We start from the raw sequence: 16,747 nt of genomic DNA on the forward strand, positions 1-16,747 counted from the left end.
TGAAAGGCAATGAGCACTGCTTTCTACTACCTGAAACTGCCCGAGAATCTAATCAAAAGATGGCTTCACACCAAGACCTTTGTTGTGCTGGGATGGGACTCATTCCTGGACTGTAATTGTGGGCTGGAGCCAGAAGAGGGGTGGGCTTGGTTGGCACAGGGGAAGTACAATGTCTAATTTAATATTATAAGGGAATCAGTACCATATGTATAACATCCATACTCTTGCAAAACATGCAAAGAGAAGGCAGTCAAAACCTCAGACTTAATTCTTCTTCAGCAGTAATATAGCCACTGCTATTAGTTCCTTTTTAAAAACCATTGAAATGTTTGTGGAACGATTTTGTGTGGTAGCAAACTCCATGGTTTTGCTTTATTTTGTATGAGGTCAACACTTTAGGTTTACTATAGGTCTGAAGTGTTTCACCAAGGTTTGAACTTCAGCCTGCCACAATTACAGTGTTAGAGTTCATCTGACTTCTCCCAAAAGTCTTGGTGGGCTATTTTATTGTTTTCCTGATGAAATTGTGGAAACGTCATTGTATTGCTACTGCTGGTCTACTGTTAATATATTTGATTTGGTGGCACCGAAAAGCTTACACCACACATCCAAGCAAAGGACAGCCATGAAAATTAACCTTGTGTGGCTTAGCTGGAGAAAACATGGTTTAAATGGTTGGTCTTGGCATGTCTCAAAGGACCTGTGAAATGGATTTGGAGCCAGCCTTCTTCATCAGCTAATCTATGTGTGAGAGCTAAATAAAGGAACCTGGGGGAAAGGTGAAAAAAGAGAGCAGGTAATTAAATATTAGAAAAAGGGGAAAATAAAAAATGTGATTTATACCATTTTTAATGTTTTTTGGCTCAAACAGAATTCATGGAATATGTAATTGAGTTGACAAATATATTATGAGTCAGAGGTTAAATAAACAACCTCTGGTGAAAACTATATAGACTAACTTAACATAATAAAATGTTGCATGAAGCAGAAAATTCTATGACAATTTGGTACATGGGGTATTCCCTCTCTTTCAGTTACAGGGCATTTATTACCCACCAACTGTTTCTTGATACCCAAGCAAGACAGATGATGCGGTGACAGATATTCAAGATTGTGAACTAATGTTCAGTCTTTTATAGAGAACAAGAGACGGCGGTAGAATTTTTTTTCCCCCTAACAGCTTGCCTTTTTTATTGCTCTCTGGGAATGGAATTGAACAATGGTTCCTGAAGGACTGGAGTGGGTGTTAGGGATGGAGACACAAGAGACTCCCAGTCCTCTCTCAAATTTTTATGACTGATATGACTTCGAAACCCTAATAACACCAGCAGAAGTGCTCTGACCCTACTCTTTTCCAGTGTTTATACAGACTTTTAAAGAGCTTGTCAGGCAATTGTCCATCTTTTGTCTCAGTCTAGTGCAGGATGAGTGCACATTATGTTCCTTTGAAATGTCAGTATTTGTGAGATGGGACTTTATTTTAAAGGAGACTCCTAAATTGCACATGACCAGCTGAATGGGTAGGCACTCTAAACAGAGTCCATATAGATATCTACAGACTTGTAATAATGCAAAAGATATGATTATATTGGCAAAAATCTACAGATTTTCAGGTGATCAGCTAAAGGATCTATTTTATGATAAGGTGAATCACTTAGTGCTCTCAGGTTATACTAAACAGGGCTTAATTCATTTGTTCATATGCAGGCAACTAGCCCCCCTGGGCTAGATGCCTGCCCCCTAAGTCATCTCATTTAACCTCCAGCAACTCCAGAACGGCATTGGTCTGCCATAGTCATGTGCCATATTTGTTATCTGCAATCAGATGTCTCAGATACCTCACATATCTCAAAAGGTATTAGCCATTTGTGTAGGCAGCTGAATCAAATCCTATTCCCCACTGATTGCAGTGGGATCTTAGACACCCAGCACACATACATCCTCTTGCACTGTAGACATTTAGAACCTAAAGCTGATGCTGCCCCAAATTTTACTGATCCCCTCAGAGGGACAAGATAAGATGGAATTTATTACATGTTACTCTTTGATATATTTCAGCAAAAGAACTTGGTTAGTCACATGAATTCATTGTTCACAAATTGTTTCTGATTCAACAAATTTCTTTGGATAGGTAGCTCATTTAGATCAGGTCCTCTTGTTGATTTCAATCAGTTTTGGGTCATTTCCTCAACAAGGTTATTCATGCAAGCCATAAACAAGTAATAACAAAGTTGTGTAGTCTCTGAACATACCATGTTCCTCCCACTGTTCTCAATGTCTGTTTTAGGTTTTCATTTTACATGGCAGCTCAATGTAGGTGAACATACTGAGCAAGATATTGCTGAAGTTACAGGTAAAGTTGTATCAGTGCTTGTCCCTACATAAACCATTTCAAAAGGTCAACACAAGTTATACTTTTCTATGTCATTCACTCTCGGGCAGTCAGACAATCACATGCTGTACACATAAAAGGGTGTAAACGGAATGATCTTGGAACCTTGCTCTTTGAAAACACCTGTAGGATTAATGACATTGCTGGGGGTTTCCTTTCCATGATATCTGTCTAAACATTTAAATCAGTGTCACTTCCCAGAGTACATTCTGCCAGGCAAGATACTGTCTGTCAAAATGGATCTCCAGCGCCTGTCTTTCCTGAAGCCATGCAAGACCTCCAGGAGCAGAGTGGTGCTGGTATTCTGTCCTGGGTGATGCAGACATTTGAGAAGGCTACTCCATTAGTCCACACATACTCTAAAGCTCTGGTTTATTGCTTGGCTTGTAGCAGGATTCCCAACAGAAACACTCACATTGTTGACTGCCAGCTGAGGGACCTGCTCTGCAAGCTCATGCCCTACAGAGAATTTGCAGCTCAGAGGCTGGTACCAGAGAGTTTCCTCTGCTGAGCATGTTATGTGGTGACTTCCAATAGCTCATGCAGCAGTGCAAGGTTAGGAGAGGTGTGGACTAAAGGAGAGAAAAAACAAACCAGTGATAATATCAAAGCAGAAGAGCAGGCAAATCAGATGTAAGGCTGCAATCAGAGATCATTGATCACCTTCATCTTGCTTCAGACCCACAACTAGAATCACTTTTTTGTGCGTGGGCCCATCTCCATTTGCAGTATGAGAAAGGGTGATGCTGTTCTTTAAAACATTTTGGATTTCCGTAATGAAGAAGCAAGTAAAAACAATCTGTGCTCCCCTTCACCAGAACACCCTAATCTAGAATATTTTGATAACAGCATAAGATTCTTGGAGCTGGAGCTAAAAGAGGGAATTTCCCAAGGGAAAAACTGGCATAGTATTTTTCTCTTGTGCCTGTTTTCCCACTACAAATAATTAGTACTACTGCCAGATTCAACCCAGTACTAGAATAATTTTTTTTTCCCACATATTGCACCAAAATCCTACAGTTTGAGTACATCTAAGAGACAATTCTGTCCCTCAAATGGTGCTCCACTTCCAGGGTGCTGTTAGCCTAAGATTTTTCCTCCAAGCAGTAATTATTTCCCCCCTAGGTGTGTGAAGCATTCACACTGCTACCTCCAAATAAGAGCTGCAGCTAAAACAATTCCCCAGCAACGACAGAGATGTTCCACCCTCCTGGATGCTCCCTCTGAACCATGGTGTGTATGTAATAGCCAGAAAAGAGGCTATTCATCCCATGGTGCTTAACCACCACAGGATAAATTATCTGTGAGAAACAAGGTAGGCTCTCATCTCATGCCTTTGTGATTACACAAAATGAAGCACAGAGCAAGCTTTTATGCCAGAAGTTTCTCTCTCTGTCTGACTGAGCTTATCTCATCCACCTGACCTTTGCAGGCAACATTTGCAGACTTGCTAATATTGATTGGTCTACTGGCTCTTTCCCCTCCTCAAGCATCCCAGGGGTGTTGTCCACCTTCGGAAGCACAGAAAGGAGAGTAGCCTTCGGGACAAATAATTTGTCTGTATGGGAACTATGTGAAAAATCAAAACCTCATCTTTCAGTCCTCAACATCAAACATGTCTGAGAGTGAAAATACTAGCATATCAACCTAGCAGTCTCAGCATCTCTGAGCTGAGTTTGAGATCCTGTAAAATAATGCCTGCTATAGACAGCATTAGTCAATTCACTAGTTTGTGCTCTTCTAATAAAAAAGGAAAGAAATTCATATTTAAAGCATGTTTGGTATCAGCCTCTGTTGGAAATGGGACTGTGGTCTAGCCATTGATATAAACCTTTATGGGAGTTCCAGTGTTGCCACAACTGCAAGAGAAGCAAATCAGCCGAAACCAAGGAAATGACTGATGGCCGAACTCAACCCCAAACAAAAATGAGTCATACAGATTTGAAATTGAAAGGCTTGGGTTTTCACCTAGGTTTTTCCTTTGTTTCCTTGTATAAGTTTTTCTCTATTCTCTGATCTTAAATTGCTGTAGTTTCAATTATAATATTTCATAAAAGGTTGTGCTGCAAAGTAAAGTCTTTGCTGTTTTGCCCACTATTTTTAAAAGACCTTTTAAGATCTGTTTTTTTTGTAACATGGAAATAAAAAGTTGTACCCAATTCCTTGAGACATTTTGGAGAGCTATTTTAATAGTCACCTTTGCTATCAGACATCTTCAGACCTTTCATGGCCACAAATAGTAAGGGCTGCCCTGTGAAACATAGCATGCAGCTCAGAGGGTTTGCAATCTGAAAATCTTTGCCTCCAGACCAAAACAAAGAAACTAGAAGCATATGGACAGCTTGGGCCCCCTATTCCCTTCTGCGAGATCTAAGCAACTGATACACTAACCATGAAAGAACAGAATGTTTGGACACCTGTGCCAGCCAAGTACCCATCCAAGATGTTTCATAATCACGCTTATTTATGGAATCAGAATAGGATGCCAAGTCAGGTGGGAAAATAAGAGATGGCGCTTAAGTCATAGTAAATATGACCTAGTGAGGGGGCAAGGGGAAGTAGTGCTGTTGTCAAGTGGAGAGTAGGAGATGAGAGGGAGGAGAAAATTTCAGAGAGAGATTAGATCCCACAAATAGCCAGAGGAGTCAGCAGGGAGAGGGATGTGGTAGAAGAAAAATGGAACGTTTTTCTGAAAGTCGGGTGTAAAGGAAATAAACTGAACACCATAAAAACAGCTTACAGAGTCCCAGTCTCTGAAAGAGGCACCAGCAGTAACAGAAAACAGTCAAACAGTGTTAGCCTCCCCAAGCATGGATGGGTGCCACAAGACTGAATGCAAAAGAAAACACTAACCTGGACTTCAGGAAAATGATGAGGTATCCTATCTGCTCCCTGGCTTTCAGGGGATGTTATTCAAAGGCAGGAGAGAGGAAGCACCTGGGCACCTGGTTGACTTAAGCCATGGAATGTCATTTGCACAGGAAAAAGTCACTCGAGAGGCAAACCACCAGAGTAACAAATGATGAGTAAACGAGAAACTGAAATAAGAGAGGAGCAGACTTGAAATGGTTGATAGGGATGCTTTCAAACTCAGACGGTCACCTCATATATTCTCCACAAAACTTTTAGTTTCCCCCTTGAGTCCTTCCTATTCAGTCTTTGTTTGACAATCTTACCAATCTACATTTCCTAACAGCTTTTCCTACTCCCATTCCCTTTCCTGATGTTCTTGCCAAATCCAGGCAGTATCTTTCACTTGTTCCCTTCCCCACATCACATACCAGAACATAATTTTCACAACCTGAGGGTGCCAGCTCTGTGCCGTGCATTAAAATGACATTAAGCATTATGTGGATCAACGGAAGCTAGAATATTTTTTTTGATGGGGTGAGGGTAGAGGGATGGGAGAGAAGGAAGAGGCTTTGTAAGTGGGCCTTCTTTAGCAGAACATCCTATAAGAAACATATGATAATGTAATCATCATAGATATTTGACAAATGCTACTCAGTTCATTTTTTCCCTTCCTGATGACATATCCCAGGCTTTACACTGAGCTTCTCAAAGATAGATTGTGCATACAGCAAGTATCTAGAGGAATGCAAAAGCAAAAAACCAGAAACACTACAGTTGGGAAAGATTCCTTCACACTGTCTTCTTCAGCAAGATCTGCAAATGAAGTTATTAAGATAGTTAACACAAGCCAAGGTTATCTGAAAACAAGCAAATATTTTATCATGAATAGTAGCATTGTTTAGTTTTAGCATTTAAATCACTATCCACACAGTAGCTATGTTTTGCCCCTTTGGTAGTATTATTTATCCTTCATTTATTTGACTGTGAAAATGCAGAGGAAAGCCTTTCAGTCAAAAAAAGATAGTGAAAATTGAGAAAGAGTTTATTGAGAATCACATCGTATTGTTTATAATGAGCTATAGCAAAAAGTGCTTTTAAGAAAGAATAGTCTAGAAACTTGTCCTAGAAGCTGCAAATAAAAAAAAAAAAGTCAGAGCAATCTTCAAGAAAAAAATCGCTTACTACAGATGATTATTATAATTTTAACAGTGTGTTTAGCAGAAAATAAGGTATAGTTGGAAATGTCATTTTCATTTTCTGGGTTTTGAAAATACATATTTTTGGAAGCAATAGAAAAGTCTGGAGATTTTCCATTTTTCCTTAAAAAACAGTGTTCTGAAGTTATTTTTCTCTGCTTTCTTCCTATTCTAGAACTTTTGTTGAATGGAATTCAGTATCAAAATGGGAAAAACACTTTTCCATGTTTTCATATTGTTTATGAACTAGAAGGAGTGGAAAGCAAAAAATTACCGAAAGGGCATGTAACAGAGGACAAGGAAGGATTAACATTTTTCAGAATTTCATCAAGCAAAATAGTCCTTCCTATAGGAAAAATATGTTAAAAAAACCCCTTATGCACTTTATCAAAATAGTCTTCCTTCCTGACCAGATTTTCATGTTACTTCTAGTATATTTAAATTGTCTTACTTGGCAGCAAAGGAGCTAATAAGACCATACCCTTTAAAGCTCAGATAACACCTGATCCATCTTGTTGAGTTAAATCTCCTTCAATGATGCTCAGAGTGAGATCAAGGCTTCATGTTCCCCCAATTCTCTACCCATGCTGAGGAGGTCACACTTTGATTCCAGGATTTTCATGCAGGAAAGAATTTACCGTCACTCTTTAAGATATTTTACTTTCCACAGATTTTACTTTCTTAGCCCTGCTTTGCAATGTATCAGTTTTATCTTTGGACCCCAAAATGCCAGATGAGAGGAAGGATATTCAGCAAGTCCCTGTGTTTATTTGACATTCCAGAATGAATACATGTTGTGTGGACAAAAGCAGTGTTTTACAAGTTTTCACATCGCATTCTGAAAGGAGTGTTTTCTTTATAGTTTATGTATCTTTATATAGGCTGTAGGCCAGGTTAAGCAGTGTGATGCAAAGGCTGGGAAGAGGGCCTCTATTCACAAAGGAACACTTATTTCACTTCATCTTAAATGGCTATCTGTACCGCCAAGCTCACGCTGAGGGATGTTTTACATGCATCACACAGTGTGTGTTGTGCTCCTGCATTGCTCCTCTATTTTTATCCCGTTTGTGCAAACTAGGAGGTGGGACCAGCAAATCTAACCATCAACAGTGGTGACGGGGCAGAGGACAGCTTTTGAAAGGGAGCATACAATTTCAGCTATTTGACATATCTTGCCATCAACCCATGTTGCTGCCAAACATCATTTCTCTAGTTTCACGATGTCATGCCCTGAAAGAGATCCCTTGGAAAGTGGTAGCAAAGCAGACCACTCTGAAGGGATGATATAGTGATGCTAACAGCCATAACATGGCATAGTGCCATGCTCCCTCTTTGAAATATGCAGCGAGAAATGGCCTGTATTTCCATGGCAATATATTATCTGCCTGAGCAGCAAATGTTGCACAGCACAGAAATTCAACCCTGATCCATCATTAACACAGATATTTTAGCAGAAAGAAGGTTGCTGGTAGAGATCACAATATCCTTAATGTAGGCTGCATAAAATATATTGTTCAATTAAAGCTTCTTTTGTAATACTTGAGCTTTTTCATTTGCAGTCGGAGAAGGGGGTGAAGTTCCTGAGGGCTTCAGGTCATTGGAAGAAGCATGTTCAACACCTTGTTGGCCTTTTGGCTCCTTGGGAAGCTTTGAACCCATAAGTTCAGTATATACAATTGAAAACCAGTACATACAACTAAAAATGCAAGAGTCTTAAACAAAACTAAAGCAGATTTACAGAATTTAGGCCCAAAATTTTGATCCAAAACCCACCAACTGAACTGCTAGTTCAGCAAGTTTCTAAATTCAGCGTTTCCTCGGCTGGTCTGTAGACGATTAATACTCTGTTTCTGAACATGCCCCATGCAGCTGGCTTGGTGTACCTCTCCTGTATACCTCAGGCAGACCAGTAGACTGCTGCACTGACAAACAGACCTTCAGGGATTTACGCCCTGTGCCTGGAGCATGTCTCATTTGCACACTGATTGGCTTGAAATCCACATGAAACACAATATGGCCAATTTCTTCTAAAAAGGATTGCAATCAGAGGTTATTCATCCGTTTTGAGATGCAACAGCCCACTAGCTAGAGCTGCTTCTGCAGGAAGTACCAGATCCCTGTGAGGTCGTGGCTAAGCCCAGTGAGAGTAGACACCATCTCACCTGCTCAAATCAAATCATGGAGCAGAAACAAACACTACATTCATGACCTCATAAAAAGAGACAAGACAAAATGGAGCACAACTCAAAGGCTTAGTGGCTAAGTGACTGGCCTGGCTGAGGGATAAAATGGATTTTGCTTTATGTTCCTTGATATTTTTTTCACTCAAAATTACATTGGACAATGTGTGTAATTACACATAATTATACATAACTGTCATTTGGAAGTAGATGCTGGAAGGTAAGTTCCCCCTGGTGTCCCCAGTAAAGTAGACACATTTTCTGTCTCTCTTTCCTTATGATTCTCGTTCTCTCTTCTGTGTAGTGGCATGGCTCTCACAGGAGGAGTGGAAGCTGCCTTCAATTCCACTTTACCTATCACTTGATAGGATAAATGAGTCTTCTTAACAGTATAATCATAGAATCATAGAATCCTTTGCGATTGAAGGAACCTTTAAAGGTCATCTGGTCCAACCCCCCTGCAATGGGCAGGGACATCTTCAACTAGATCAGGTTGCTCAGAGCCCCACCCAGCCTGGCCTTGAATGTTTCCAAGGATGGGGCATCTACCACCTCTCTGGGCAACCTGTTCCAGTGTTTTACCACCCTCATCGTGAAAAATTTTTTCCTTGTGTTCAGTCTAAATCTACCCTCCTTTAGTCTAAAAACATTACCCCTTGTCCTGTCACACCAGACTTTGCTAAAAAGTCTGTCCCCATCTTTCTTACAAGCCCCCTTTAAGTACTGAAAGGCTGCGAGAAAGCTTTCCTAGAGCCTTCTCTTCTCCAGGCTGAACAACCCCAGCTCTTTCAGCCTTTCCTCATAAGAGAGTTGTTCCAGCCCTTTGATCATTTTTGTGGTCCTCCTCTAGACCCACTCCAACAGGTCCATGTCCTTCCTGTGCTGAGGACCCCAGAGCTGGACACAGCACTCCAGGTGGGGTCTCACCAGAGCAGAGCAGAGGAGCAGAATCACCTCCCTCGACCTTCTGGCCATGCTCATTTTGATGCAGCCCAGGAGACGGTTGGCTTTCTGGGCTGTGAGCACACATTGCCTGCTCATGTCCACCTTTTCATCCACCAGTACCCCTAAGTCCTTCTCCTCAGGGCTACTCTCAATCCCTTCATCCCCCAGCCTGTATTGATATGAGGGGTTGCCCCAAACCAGGTTCAGGACCTTGCATTTGGCCTTGTTGAACCTCATGAGGTTCACACAGGCCCATTTCTCCAGCTTGTCCAGGTCCCTCTGGATGGCATCCCGTCCCTCAGGCATGTCAACTGCACCACTCAGCTTGGTGTCATCTGCAAACTTGCTGAGGGTGCACTCGATCCCACTATGTCATCGATGAAGATATTAAACAGCACTGGCCCCAGTACAGACCCCTAAGGGACACCACTTGTCACTGATCTCCATCTAGACATCAAGCCATTGACCACTACCCTCTGGATGCAACCATCCAGCCAGTTTGCTATCCACTGAACAGTCCGCCCATCAAATCCATATCCTTCCAATTTAGAGAGGAAGATATTGTGGGGGACCATGTCAAAGGCCTTACAGAAGTCCAGATAGATGACATCTGTAGCTCTTCCCTTGTCCACTGATGTAGTTACTCCATCATAGAAGGCCACTACGTTGGTCAGGCAGGACTTGCCCTTGATGAAGCTGTGCTGACTGTCCCAAATCGCCTCCCTGTCCACCATGTGCCTTAGCATAGCTTCTAGGAGGATCTGTTCCATGATCTTCCCAGGCACAGAGGGGAGGCTGACAGGTCGGTAGTTTCTAGGGTCCTCCTTTTTACCCTTTTTAAAAATGGCTGCAATATTTCCCTTTTTCCAGTCCCCAGGGACTTCACCTGACTGCCATGACTTTTCAAATATCATGGAGAGTGGCTTGGCAACTACAACAGCCAATTCGCTCAGGACCCTGGGATGTATCTCATCAGGATCCATAGACTTATGCATGTTCAGGTTCCTCAGGTGGTTGTGAACCTGATCTTCACTTACAGTGGGAGGAACTTTGCCCCCCTCATCCCCGTCAAATGGCCCATTGACTCAGGAGGTGTGAGGAGAGAGGCTGCCAGTGAAGACTGAGGCAAAAAAGTTGTTGAGTACCTCAGCCTTCTCCTCGTCTCTTGTTACCAGCTTGCTAGTTTTGCTCATCAGAGAGGGTACGCTTTCTTTAACCTTTCTTTTCCAGTTGACGTACGTGTAGAAGACCTTCTTATTATTCTATAATACATGGGCTTAAATCACCTTTGACTGAGGAGCACCTGATACCCCATTTTCCACTTTGCTGGGCAACTTCTTGATTATCACATCAAATCTGCAGCAGATTTACCTGCAACCATGGCTACTGGCAGTGCCTTAGAAGCATCATGTGAGCTCACCAGCCTCCCTGGTGGAACATTTAACTACCTGCCTCTAAAAAAAAGAGGCAGGAGTTTAAAATACTCTCTTCAGCATTTTGTGTTGAGTAAGTTGACATTTTTACACACACAGATACTCTGCACAGAGCTTCACAGTCCCCTTGCTAGGTATCTCACTGAGCCTGCAAGGACTGCTGAACACCTTGCTCAGTTTGGGGAGTTTAGCTCTAAGAGAAAAACATCTAAAAATTTTATGGCTGTAGTCAGGACAGCCATCTTTACTGAGCTGCCAAATGTAGGAATTGCATAGTCATCTCCCAGATATGCTGTCATCTTCCACTCATGCATTTTAACATGCTTTGGAAGACACAGGTGAAGGTTACTAGTGATCTGTTGGTTACTAGTGATCTTTCAAGGTCCACTGTTTTTTTTTTTTTTCAGATTGCAGATCATCATTGACAAAATATTTAATGTGCCATACTCAAGATAATACCAATGTATGCTTCCTTCGATCATAGAAAATATTCTTTTTGCTCTTGTTAGATTCTCACTCATGAGGTGCAATTAACAGGTGACGTTATGATGTTCTAAAATTCTCTATATTCCTTACTGTGTATTAACATATAAAGAATGTTTCAAATAAAGGAATCCTGAGAGAATACGTAATATACGTCCAGATATTTTTTCCAGCAGCATCTATAGATAAAAATTAATTCCTGTTTATTTTAGAAAGTGTTGGAAAGGGTGAAGATTTGTCTTTTTTCATAGTGTCATTTGAAGGAAAACCATCTGCATGCAACTTCCAAGAATGATGTAATAATGACAACACTGCCTGGCTTCATGAGTTTGACACTAACATGAGACTATAGGGGATGTGTCCACACAATCATGCAAAACAAGATGGTTGAAAGACCCTGCTAAGGCCCATCTCTACTACTAATCAAAACCAAACCTAATGAGCTCCAAACAGGACCCTCCAAATTGAATTACATAAATTACTTCCATTCTGCTTCATAAACCATATCTTCGTACACAATTTTGCTGGTTTCTGGTTAATATAATTCCCAGATTACACACAACTTTACAGAAGAGCATCAATTTTATTAAATTATGGTGTAAAATGTTTCTCTGTCAATGAGTATATTCATATTTTCATTTAGGTTCATACACATATGCACTTTGTGGTTAGATTTCAGGACAGTTACAGAAGAATTCATTCCTGAATGCTTAAAATGAATTCAGTCAATAGCCAAAGGAAGAAAGGCAGAAAGAGAGAGATAATGGGAATTAATAAGCAAAGCAGGCTGCAATGAACTGGAACCATGTGGACTTTCAGCCATTTTGCACTTAGTACCTGAAGCAGTGTGTCTAAAATTATTATCATTGTGATCAGAACTGTGACTTCTCATGGCAGGAGTAATTCAGATACTGAACTACAAAGGAATAATGGTGAAATCCTCACACTTGCTCCTTTTATAGACAGGGGATGGCTTAAAGTCCATAATTCCAGATGACAGAGTTCCCCTGACAAAGATACCTTTAAGGACATGTTTCAAGCACCAATTTCAAACCTTGGCTCCAGTCTACTTGGGTTTATCTGCATGCCTGAGGTTTATGCATTAAAAAACACTTTGCAGTACTGACAACCTAACAATAGAAAGAGTTTTTTATTGTACTGGAAGACAGTAATACCAGAGCTGGTTTTTATTAAATTCCCTGATTGTTCCCAATTTTTTATTTTTTTTTTTTCATTAGGGATTTCACTAGGAACAGTAAAGCCTGTGGATTTTATTTTATTTTGTTTGTAAACACATCACCTTTATGCAACAATGTCCAAATTGAAACTGACTGTTCATGGCTTGGATAAGTGCACTCTTCACTGGGTGAAAAACTGACTGAATGGCTGAGCCCAGAGAGTGGTGGTGAATGGAGTCCATTCCAGTTGGTGACCAGTCATGAGTGGTGTTCCCCAGGGCTCAGTACTGGGGCCGGTCCTGTTCAATATCTTTATCTATGATCTGGATGAGAGGATTGAGTGCACCCTCAGTAAGTTTGCAGATGACACCAAGTTGGGTGGAAGTGTCGATCTGCTGGAGGGTAGGAAGGCCCTACAGAGGGACCTGGACAGGCTGGATCGTTGGGCCGGGGCCAACTGTATGAGATTCAAGAAGGCTAAGTGCCGAGTCCTGCACTTGAGTCACAACAACCCCATGCAACGCTACAGGTGTGGGGAAGAGTGGCTGGAGAGCTGCCTGGCAAAAAAGGACCTGGGGGTGTTGGGTGACAGCCGCCTGAACATGAGCCAGCAGTGTGCTCAGGTGGCCAAGAGGGCCAATGGCATCCTGGCTGGTATCAGGAATAGTGTGACCAGCAGGACCAGGGAGGTGATAGTGCCCCTGTACTCAGCACTGGTGAGGCCGCACCTCGAGTCCTGTGTTCAGTGTTGGGCCCCTGACTACAAGAAGGACATCGAGGTGCTGGAGCGTGTCCAGAGGAAGGCAACGAAGCTGGTGAAGGGTCTAGAGCACAAGTCTTATGAGGAGTGGCTGAGGGAGCTGGGGTTGTTTAGCCTGGAGAAGAGGAGGCTGAGGGGAGAGGTTATCGCTCTCTACAACTACCTGAAAGGAGGTCGTAGCAAGGTGGGGGTCAGTCTCTTCTCCCAAGTAACAAGCGATAGGACAAGAGGAAATGGCCTCAAGCTGCACCAGGGGAGGTTTAGGTTGGACATTAGGAAAAGCTTCTTCACCGAAAGGGTGGTCAAGCATTGGAACAGTCTGCCCAGGAAAGTGGTTGAGTCTCCATCCCTGGAGGTATTTAAAGAACGGATAGATGTGGTGCTCGAGGACATGGTATAGATGGACTTGGCAGTGTTAGGTTAACGGTTGGACTCGATGATCTTAAGGGTCTTTTCCAACCTTGACGATTCTCTGATACTATGACTACAAGAAGGACATCGAGGTGCTGGAGCGTGTCCAGAGAAGGGCAACAAAGTTGGTGAAGGGTCTAGAGCACAAGTCTTATGAGTAGCGGCTGAGGGAGCTGGGGTTGTTTAGTCTGGAGAAGAGGAGGCTGAGGGGAGACCTTCTCGCTCTCTACAACTACCTGAAAGGAGGTTGTAGCGAGGTGGGGGCTGGTCCCTTCTCCCAGGTAGCAAGCAACAGGATGAGAGAAAATGGCCTCAGGTTGTGCCAGTGGAGATTTAGATTAGATATTAGGAAAAATTTCTTCATGGAGAGAGTGGCTAGGCATTGGAACAGACTTCCCATGGAAGTGGTGCAATCACAGTCCCTGGAAGTGTTCAAAAGATGTGTGGATGTGGTGCTTAGGGACATGGTTTAGAGGTGGCAGTTAGGTTAATGGTTGGGCTCGATGGTCTCAGAGGTCTTTTCCAACCTTAATGATTCTATGATTCTATGAAAATTAAGAAATACAGGCAAAACCCCATCTTCTTATTTTGAAAAAATTCAAGAGAAGAAAATTTTACTGCTGCAGACACAGCACTGTGTTTCTTACTTTAAAAAAAAAATCATACCACCAAATAAAAATAAAATAATTTGCCAAACTCTGGCCCGTCACATCAGAACTTCAGCATTTTTATAGAGGACAGCAGTGTACAATGAATCTAATGTGAACAGAGACCATCATAACGTTCCTATAGACATTAAAGCTTTCACTACCATTTAGCATTGATGTAGTTCTCTTTTATTGAGTTCACTAGTGTGACCAACAAGGAACACTTTTAGAATCCTACCTTAACTACATATGTTAAAAAAATTGTGTTGTGAATCACTTTGTGCTTAATATTCTGAGCTCTACTAATTAAGAGTAAAGAGACATTACTGGTGAACTCTGGGCAGAGGAAATGAATATATGTTTCTTCATTGAAATAAAAAGAAAAATATCTACCTCAACTCCAAGCAAGGTTTGAGTTCAGTGCTGATTCAAATTAGATGATACGTTCTGAAACCTCTGCTGTCACAAAGTTTCACTACTTCTGTCCAAAATTTTATAAGACCAGTTTTGACTAAAACGAAGAAAAAGCCAGGAGATCAGCCAATCTATGGGCTTGCTTTTGTCTAACAGCCTAAAAACTAGCCTATTCCCACAATGAAAGAACAGGTTTCGATATGTGGATCATACTTTCCAAAACCTCAGCTGGAAAAGATTTCAGTCCATTTCAGTAAATCTTGCTGAGATTTAATTGTCGCAATTAGTTTGAGATACTAGGTAGAAATGTATGTAACTGTTGAAATTATTTTGTGCCTTTAAAGTATGGCTATTACAATTAAGTAAATGCTAGTCACATTCATCTCTGTGTAGCCAAATGACAGAAACTGTCCTGGAATAGTGATTTTCAGTTTGTAACCTGTAGACCCTTGTGAGGTCCATGAACGACTTCAAAAGAACCTATGAAAGGTACAAATGAAATGCTAGGGGCTTAAATTCAGCAAGCAAGGAATCATGCCTTTACAGGAAATTTTCTAGGTGAGTCCACCAGTCAAAAAGGATGAAAACCACTGTCCCAAAATATTTCTGTGCCATTCCACCCCGTGAGGGTTAATGGCATACACAGGAGTTCTGCTAAATGTCACAGTAGTTACTATGCTCTAATCCTGATCCCCAACCTACTGTAGCTGCTGTAAAATATATAGTAATAATTTCCTGAGGCAGGGTAATGTATAAGGAATGTCAGACCAGGCTCTGGACATATTTGCCTTAGCTCTGTTTTATTAAAGTGAAACTTTTATTAAGGCATGTGGTGAATTGAGCAATCTGCATGATTCATGCAGTTATAAACCTATTGCTACACTCACAATAAATCAATGAGCCATTGTCGTATGTTCACTGTACAGTAGATTAAATAATAAGGGGAAAAATCAATGTGGAAGTATTATTCAGCCATATGAAAGTATTAAAGATGTACTCTAGATGTACTAAAAGCACCAAATTGTAGTTGAGCTGAGCTTTATTCCATAAACAAATTTCCTTGTATGCAGTGTATTTATTTACTCATGGTCTATATAAGAGTCAATATAATTAAGCAAGTTAAATTAGGTCTTTCACTGAGTTATTTCTGATTGGAACGTACTCTTATGATTCACACAGTAAAACTATGGGCCAAGGCTCCAGCCTGACCTCTGCATACCCTCAGCTCTACTGCTCAGTGGGAAACATGAGAAGGAACCACTCCTTCAGGACTACGGCTGTCATAGGAAGATGCTGATTCATCACTCCACTGATGCCAGAGTTGCAAAGGGTCATTTTGGGTTGGGGCTAAAAGAAATGGTTGTGGTTTCTGTGCATATATCCACATACTTCTGTTTTTTTCTCAGCCCTCTCTGAATTCTCATCTCCTTCGGGCACAGCAAGCTTGTGCAAGGCATTAAGGGGGCAAGTGAGAGTGAAATAGATAAAAAATTCTCTTTTCCTTTTTCACAAGAGAAGGAAGGAAATGGATGAAAGACTTCTACCAGTTCCTGGATGGAATTGTGCTCCATATTGATTTGAAGTGATCATACAGACGTGAATACCGTTCATACGTATCCCTGCAATATAAAGAAAGAGATGAGCACCAAAATGCTTTATGCTTTAGAATTTGCCATAAAAGACATTCTTTCACAGTAAGAAGTCAAGTATGCATTTCAGTCATAAACTTCTATGTTTCTTCTTCTCTAATATGCCAACTCTCTCAGTGGTTTATTTAGATTATTTGAAAACCTATTCAAATTCAATCAGAATAATCACAATTAAATTCATTCCCATTATATTTCCAATGAGCATC

This window comes from Platalea leucorodia, assembly GCF_965183815.1.
Source record: "Platalea leucorodia genome assembly, chromosome: 3".
Lineage (NCBI taxonomy): Eukaryota > Metazoa > Chordata > Aves > Pelecaniformes > Threskiornithidae > Platalea > Platalea leucorodia.